This window comes from Moschus berezovskii, chromosome 15 (genome assembly GCF_049115385.1).
Source record: "Moschus berezovskii isolate FMDL1 chromosome 15, NW_MosBer_1.0, whole genome shotgun sequence".
Classification (NCBI taxonomy): Eukaryota; Metazoa; Chordata; class Mammalia; order Artiodactyla; family Moschidae; genus Moschus; species Moschus berezovskii.
The window spans coordinates 81,283,322-81,290,454 of NC_142474.1; the positions used below are offsets into that span (position 1 = coordinate 81,283,322).

Here is a 7,133-nt window from a genome sequence, read left to right on the forward strand (position 1 = left end):
AGATAGAGTGCCTGATAAACTCTGGACGGAGGTTCGTGACATTGTACAGGAGACAGGGACCAAGACCATCCCCATGGAAAAGAAACGCAAAAAAGCAAAATGGCTGTCTGAGGAGGCCTTACAAATAGCTGTGAAAAGAAGAGAAGTGAAAAGCAAAGGAGAAAAGGAAAGATATACCCATTTGAATGCAGAGTTCCAAAGAATAGCAAGGAGAGATAAGAAAGCCTTCCTCAGTAATCAATGCAAAGAAATAGAGGAAAACAACAGAATGGGAAAGACTAAAGTACTCTTCAAGAAAATTAGATACACCAAGGGAATATTTCATGCAAAGATGTGCTCGATAAGGGACAGAAATGGTATGGACCTAACAGAAGCAGAAAATATTAAGAAGAGGTGGCAAGAATACACAGAACTATACAAAAAGATCTTCACGACCCAGATAATCACGATGGTGTGATCACTCACCTAGAGTCAGACATCCTAGAATGTGAGGTCAAGTGGGCCTTAGAAAGCATCACTACGAACAAAGCTACTGGAAGTGATGGAATTCCAGTTGAGCTATTTCAAATCCTAAAAGATGATGCTGTGAAAGTGCTGCACTCAATATGCCAGGAAATTTGGAAAACTCAGCAGTGGCCACAGGACTGGAAAAGGTCAGTCTTCATTCCAATCTCCAAGAAAGGCAGTGCCAAAGAATGTTCAAACTGCTGCATAATTGCACTCATCTCACACGCTACTAAAGTAATGCTCAAAATTCTCCAAGCCAGGCTTCAACAGTACATGAACTGTGAACATCATGATATTCAAGCTGGTTTTAGAAAAAGAACCCAGAGATCAAACTGCCAACACCTGCTGGATCAACAAAAAAAAAAAAGAGAGTTCCAGTAAAACATCTATTTCTGCTTTATTGACTATGCCAAAGCCTTTGACTGGGTGGATCACAATGAACTGTGGAAAATTCTGAAAGAGATGGGAATACCAGACCACCTGACCTGCCTCTTGAGAAACCTATAGGAAGCAATAGTTGGAACTGGACATGGAACAACAGACTGATTCCAAATAGGAAAAGGAGTACGTCAAGGCTGTATATTGTCACCCTGTTTATTTCACTTATATGCAGAGTACATCATGAGGAACGCTGGGCTGGAAGAAGCACAAGCTGGAATCAAGATTGCCTGGAGAAATATCTACAAACTCAGATATGCAGATGACACCACCCTTATGGCAGAAAGTAAAGAGGAACTAGAAAGCCTCTTGATGAAAGTGAAAGAGGAGAGTGAAAAAGTTGGCTTGAAGCTCAACATTCAGAAAACAAAGATTGTGGCATCTGGTCCCATTACTTCATGGGAAATAGATGGGGAAACAGTGGAAACAGTGTCAGACTTTATTTTGGGGGGCTCCAAAATCACTGCAGATGCTGACTGCAGACAGGAAATTAAAAGACACTTACTCCTTGGAAGGAAAATCATGACCAACCTAGACAGCATATTAAAAAACAGAGACATTACTCTGCCAACAAAGGTCCATCTAGTCAAGGCTACGGTTTTTCCAGTGGTCATGTATGGATGTGAGAGTTGGACTGTGAAGAAAGCTGAGTGCCAAAGAATTGATGCTTTTGAACTGTGGTGCTGGAGAAGACTCTTGAAAGTCCCTTGGACTGTAAGGAGATCCAAACATTCCATTCTAAAGGAGATCAGTCCTGGGTGTTCATTGGAAGGACTGATGCTAAAGCTGAAACTCCAATACTTTGACGACCTGATGTGAAGAGCTGACTCATTGGAAAAGACTCTGAAGCTGGGAAGGATTGGGGGCGGGAGGAGAAGGGGATGACAGAGGATGAGATGGCTGGATGGCATCAACGATTCGATGGACACGAGTTGGGTAAACTCCGGGAGTTGGTGATGGACAGGGAGGCCTGGCGTGCTGCGATTCATGGGGTCACAAAGAGTCGGACACTACTGAGTGACTGAACTGAACTGATAATAACAATAAACCAAGATAATAATTTATTAGTTAAAGTAGATTAAAATTTGTAAGAAAGGTGATGGGCTGTTTTTTGTTTTTTTTTTTTTCTCGTAGAGAAGTCAAAGTCCATGTCTTTAGGTGGCAAGCTCCTCCTCATATATCCAGGACACAGCTACCCACCACGGCTCCACTAAGCCCTAGGACCTTGTCACATCATGTGTGGTTGAGGCTGAAGATGTCAGCCTGTGAGAAAGGAAAGGTGAGCATAGAAGAGGCCCAACTCTTAGCACCATCTGATGGTTGACTTAACCTTGACCCTTTGTATGTCTTCCAAGGAAGATGACAGGCCTTGCTTCCACAATCCCAAAAGGAGCATCCAGAGACCAATAAGAAGTAGAATTGTGTGATCACTCACCTAGAGGCAGACATCCTGGAATGTGAAGTCAAGTGGGCCTTAGGAAGCATCACTATGAACATAGCTAGTGGAAGTGATGGAATTCCAGCTGAGCTATTTCAAATACTAAAAGATGATGTTGTGAAAGTGCTGCACTCAATATGCCAGCAAATTTGGGAAACTCAGCAGTGGCCACAGGACTGGAAAAGGTCAGTTTTTATTCCAATACTAAAGAAGGACAAAGCCAAAGAATGATCAAACTGCCACACGATTGCACTCATTTCACAAGCTAGCAAGGTAATGCTCAAAATCCTTCAAGCTAGGCTTCAAAAGTACATAAACTGAGAACTTGCAGGTGTTCAAACTGGATTTAGAAAAGGCAGAGGAGCCAGAAAGCAAATTGCCAACATACATTGGGTCATAAAAAAAGCAAGGGAATTCCAGAAAAATATCTACTTCTGTTCACTGACTATGCTAAAGCTTTTGCCATCAAAGGTCCGTCTAGTCAAAGCTAGGGTTTTTCCAGTAGTCAAGTATGGATGTGAGAGTTGGACTATAAAGAAAGTTGAGCACTGAAGAATTGATGCTTTTGAGCTGTGGTGTTGGAGAAGACTCTTGAGAGTCCCTTGGACTGCAAGGAGATCAACCAGTCAATCCTAAAGGAAATCAATCCTGAATATTCATTGGAAGGACTGATACGGAAGCTGAAGCTCCAGTACTTTGTGGTGCGAAGAACTGACTCACTGGAAAAGACTCTGATGCTGGGAAAGATTGAAGGCAGGAGGAGAAGGGGATGACAGGATGAGATGGTTGGATCCATCACCGACTCGATGGACATGAGTTTGAGCAAGCTCCAGGAACTGGTGATGGACAGAGAAGCCTGGCATGCTTCAGTCCATTGAGTCGCAGAGTCAAACATGACTGAGTGACTGAACTGAAAGCCTTTGATTGTGTGGATCACAACAAACTGTGGAAAATTCTTAAAGAGATGGGAATACCAGACCATGTTACCTGTCTCCTGTGAAACCTGCATGCAAGGTCAAGAAGCAAAGTTAGAACCAGACATGGAAAAATGGACTGATAGAAAATTGGGAAAGGAATATGTCAAAGCTGTATATTGTCACCCTGCATATTTAACTTATATGCAGAGTATATCATGCAGGGGTGGATGAAGCACAAGCTGTAATCAAGATTGCTGGGAGAAATATCAATAACCTCAGATATGCAGATGACACCACCCTAATGGCAGAAAGTCAAGAGGATCTAAAAAGTCTTTTGATGAAGGTGGAAGAGAAAAGTGAAAAAGTTGGCTTAAAACTCAACATTCAAAAAACTACCATGGGGAGGCGGGCCGTGATGGGAGGGAGGATGTCCCAGCCCGAGTCCCCAGAGGCCGGGGTGCTGCGCTGATGGTGTCAAGGAAGCTGAAAATGGCCCTTCAGCAATGTTTGGTCTATCATGGGAAGTATCACGGTTTGATATTTCTGTTATGGATGCCTTTTTACATCTGCAGCCTGGACACTTTTGCTTTTTATTTCAACTTCAGTGAAGTGACTCAGTCACTTAAGAATGTGCCCATCAAGGGGTCTGGGCCCCACGGACCATTCCCAAAAAAATTTTATCCCCGTTTCACTCGAGGTCCAAGTCAAGTATTAGAATCACAGTTCAAAGCAAACAAAATTGATGATGTGATAGATAATCATGTTGAAGATCCAGAAAGAGGCAATATGGAATTCTCTTCTGAATTGGGTATGATTTTTAATGAACGTGATCAGGAGTTGAGAAACTTGGGGTATCAGAAACATGCCTTCAATATGCTTATTAGTGACCGCTTGGGCTACCACAGAGATGTGCCAGGTACGAGGAATTCAGCGTGTAAAGACAAGTCTTACCCGGCGGGACTGCCAGTCGCTAGCGTTGTTATTTGTTTCTACAATGAAGCTTTGTCTGCCTTGCTGCGGACGTGCACAGTGTCCTGGACCGCACGCCAGCCCGGCTTCTTCATGAAATCATTCTTGTGGACGACGACAGTGACTTCGATAATTTGAAAGGAGAACTAGATGAATACATCCAAAAATACCTCCCTGGAAAAATCAAAGTGATAAGAAATCCAAAGCGTGAGGGCTTGATTCGAGGAAGAATGATTGGAGCAGCCCACGCAACAGAAATCCTGGTGTTCCTGGACAGCCACTGTGAGGTGAACGTGCTGTGGCTGCAGCCCTTGTTGGCCGCCATCCGGGAGGACTGGCGGACGGTCCTGTGCCCAGTGATCGACATCATCAGCGCCGACACGCTGGCCTACAGCTCGTCCCCAGTGATGCGGGGCGGCTTCAACTGGGGGCTGCACTTCAAGTGGGACCTTGTTTCGCTTCCTGAGCTTGGGGGGCCGGAGGGAGCGACGGCACCCATAAAGTCACCTACAATGGCTGGAGGATTGTTTGCCATGAACAGAAACTATTTCAATGAACTTGGACAGTATGACAGTGGCATGGATATCGGGAGGAGAAAATTTAGAAATATCATTTTGGATCTGGATTTGTGGAGGTAAGCTGTTCATCATCCCTTGCTCTAGAGTTGGACACATTTTCCAGAAAAGGCGGCCAGGCCACCATGACGCACAACTCCCTGCGGCTGGCACACGTGTGGCTGGATGAATACAAGGAGCAGTATTTTTCCTTAAGACCTGATCTGAGAACCAGAAATTATGGAAACATCAGTGAGTGTGTTGAATTGAGGAAGTCCTTCAGCGCGGAAGGCTCTATCACCTTCAGACCAACAAGTGTCTGGTGGCCCAGGGCCGCCCGAGTGAGAAGGGAGGCCTCGTAGTGCTTAAGGCGTGTGACTGCAGTGACCCAAACCAGGTTTGGGTTTATAATGAAGAACATGAGTTGGTCTTAAATAATCTTCTTTGCCTGGATATGTCAGAAACTCGCTCATCTGACCCCCCACAACTCATCAAGTGCCATGGGTCTGGAGGATCCCAGCAGTGGACCTTTGGGAGGAATAACCGGCTGTACCAGGTGTCAGTGGGTCAGTGCCTCCAAGCAGTTGATCCGCTGAGTCGTAAAGGCTCTGTTGCCATTGTGATCTGTGATGGCTCCTCCTCATAGCTGTGGCATTTGGAATCTTAAGGTGGACGCCGTGGCTGGAATGGTGACTGTCATGCTCATCCTCAGCACGGAGCTGAAGAAGTATGCTTCCCCAAGAGGTTGAAGTCATTTCTGGACTGCTGTTAAGGAACTTCCTCCTTATGGTAGGAAACCAGAATGCAGTGTTAACTCTAGAGAGTCAGGTTTGTGTAGAAGGATAAAGTCCAGGAGATTGATGTGTCTATTCAGATTTATTTGATCAGGAACTTGTTGTGATTTCCCTTCTTAGATTTCATAGGTGGTGGTTAATTTTTAAATTTCTACTACCATGTTCTGAGTAATTTTAAATATACTGAATCCACATTACTTTTAACTTCAGAAAGCATTCATTTATAAGATTATATTTAAGAGGCAGTTAATATTATAAATTATTTTGATGAATATGGTACTATCCACATTTACATTAAAGGATCCTTTTGAGTATTTACCCTAAAAAAAAAAAAAAACTACCATGACATCCAGTCCTATTACTTCATGGCACATAGATGGGGAAATAATGGAAACAGTGACAAACTTTATTTTCTTGTGCTCCAAAATCACTATGGACAGTGACTGCAGGCATGAAATTAAAAGAGGTTTGTTCCTTGGAAGAAAAGCTATGACAAACCTAGACAGCATATTCAAAAGAAGAGGCATCACTTTGCTGACAAAGGTCTGTATAGTCAAGGATATGGTTTTTCCAATAGTCATATATGGATGTTAGAGTCGAACCATAAAGAAGGCTGAGCACTTCAACTGTGGTGTTGGAGAAGACTCTTGAGAGTCCCTTGGACTGCACGGAGATCAAACCTGTCAATTCCAAAGAAAATCAACCCTGAAAATTAGTTGAAAGGACTGGTGCTGAAGCTGAAACTCCAAAACTTTGGCTATCTGATTGAAAGAACTGATTCATTGGTAAAGATCCTTATGCTGGGAAACATTGAAGGTGGAAGGAGAAGGGGATGAGGAAGAGATGGTTGGATGGCATCACCGAATCAATGGACATGGAGAAGGGGATAAGGACGAGACGGTTGGATGGCATCACCGAATCAATGGACATGGAGAAGGGGATGAGGAAGAGATGGTTGGATGGCATCACCGAATCAATGGACATGGGTTTGAGTAAACTCCAGGAGATAGTGACAGACAGGGAAGACTGGTGAGCTGCAGTCCACGGAGTTGCAGAGAGCTGGACATGACTGAGCGAGGGAACAAGAACAACACCCTGATTTCTCAGTCCCTAGCGATCCAGCCCTCCTCCCCCAGCACTACTCCAATATCCACCCCATTTACTCCTGACTGATGCATGAGACCTTGTAAGTTCCATCCATAGGCTGGTCCTAGAGCCCGGAATCAGGTCCCCACAGCTAGCCGGTGAGCAGTCAGCCTGTCCCTTATCCCATGTCTCGTTCCCTTTTCATTCACTTCATTCGTCAGAACCAACATGTGCAACACTTTCAGCTAAGGCATCTTTGGAAAGGCTGAGCTGAGCCCCGCTGGAGGCGGGCGCACTGCAGTGGTGGGTGTCCATCCACAGGCAGCTCTCCAGCAGTGGGAACACTGTCCCAGCCACCAGAACTCTGAGCGTGCTAAGTCTGGCCCATATGCTCCTCAGGATATGAAAGGAGAGGTGGTAGTTTTCTCGC

The 7,133-nt window shown here is 44.6% G+C and overlaps 1 pseudogene; it reads left to right on the forward strand.

The window, feature by feature from the left end:
• The first annotated feature begins 3,817 nt into the window (after positions 1 to 3,817).
• Positions 3,818 to 5,706, forward strand: LOC129556218 (polypeptide N-acetylgalactosaminyltransferase 11 pseudogene; annotated as a pseudogene).
• Positions 5,707 to 7,133: the final 1,427 nt, after the last annotated feature.